Source organism: Cynoglossus semilaevis, chromosome 15, assembly GCF_000523025.1.
Source record: "Cynoglossus semilaevis isolate Cse_v1.0 chromosome 15, Cse_v1.0, whole genome shotgun sequence".
Taxonomy (NCBI): Eukaryota; Metazoa; Chordata; class Actinopteri; order Pleuronectiformes; family Cynoglossidae; genus Cynoglossus; species Cynoglossus semilaevis.
The window spans coordinates 529,769-531,422 of record NC_024321.1 but is presented as its reverse complement, the minus strand read 5'-3'; positions in this window follow the sequence as shown (position 1 = coordinate 531,422).

Below are 1,654 nucleotides of genomic sequence, written 5' to 3'. Positions count from 1 at the left end.
TTGTGAGTGATTCGTGAGTTCAATATGAACAAATATTTCATATGACTCGGGAGTCACGAGTTCATTTTGAACGAATCACTCCCGAACGACACATCGCTACTCTTTTGCTCTCATTCATCTTCACGTTGTGGTGTGTTTTTCTTTCTTATATTTTCACATGTTTTTTATTGCTTATGGCATTTTGTGTACTTTGTAGACTTTGTCAGCGGAAGCAAACCATGTTGCATTCAGTATTTAATGTCGGAGAACCGCAGCCTTCTTTACAACGCCCACGATAGGGCTAAAGCGCCACCTGTTGTAGAACGAATGAAATTATTGGTTCACGACTCGTTCATTTTACTGCTCGAGAGTCAAAGATCCGAATCAGTAAAAAGAGTCAAACTGGGTCACATGACGCTTGTCAGTTTACGTTCCTCAGCCAATAAAGTGCAGAGAAAAGTAAGCAGTGGAGGCAAACAGTACTACTCCGCCTCACGTTAAGGGATCGTACGTAAACACGTGCTCTCCAGCTAGCGTCAACAGGCAATTGAAAGTCGACGCCAAGGTAGAGCCAGTAGGTGAAGAGCAGCGTTTTCTATGCTCTGCCTGGTCCGATTCATTATGGATTGCATTTCAGGACGGAAACATTTCTCAAAACTAGACTTTCGGTCCAAACAGATACGTGACGGAAGACCAACGCCGGAGCTAAAAGGTTTGTTTACCTTTTAACTACGGGGCAGGAGAGTCATTCTTTTCAAATGGAGTGGTGCAAACGAAAAGACTGGCCTGGTCCTGCAAGAAACTGCTTTACTGCGTTCCTTACCTTTTATTCTTATCTTGTGATAACGTCTGGACTAACTCGGGATACTGTGACCTGAAAACTGTTTGGAAATTCAAGGCTCATTTTTGCGTTGCATGAGCAACGGAGACTAAACATTAGCGTCCACAATGCTAAGGTAAGGGGAAACCGAGAGATACAACCATGGACTTCATCTATAAGTAAAGGTAAGGCTGTAGTGGTTTTTGTTTAAGTTTTTGTTTATTGAAAATAAAATGGGAGCAAGTAGAACAAAAATCAAGTATTTGATAACTAAATTGTTGGCCTAAAATGTTTTGTTTTTTTTCATGTCAAATTGCTAGACAACCTTTAATCAAAGCATCAGAGTTTAAAGTTTGAAAAAGAAATGAATTTCTTTACTGAAGGTCAAAATTCAATTTGTGCTGCACTCATCTCTATACTTTAATTTGTTTACAGTAAATATGAATTGCTTAGCAACAAGAAGGGTGCTGTGTCCATTTCTATAAAAGAAAGTTGTTTTTTTTTTGTTCCTGTGTATATGTTTGTGTTGGTGTCAGTGTCATTAAAAATAGAAAGCTGATGAGACATAAAGCATTACCAGGTGCATGCTGTTGGATGAATAGTGAAATAGGATGCTCTTTTTGGTTCTTACAATTGTAATTCTGACTCTAGAGGAGTCAGTGCCTCAGAAGCCATGAACCTCACCGCATGTCATTGGTGTAGTCGGACATTCCGCTTTGTTCTTGGTTCTTGTTCATGCCATGTTATATTCATGATTTGTGTGTATGTGTAGTGTTTTTGTCTTTAGCCTTCCAGATTGTTCTTGGCTGGTCCTTGTATGTAGTTAGTAGATACATTTAGGGTTTTTTTTTGTAC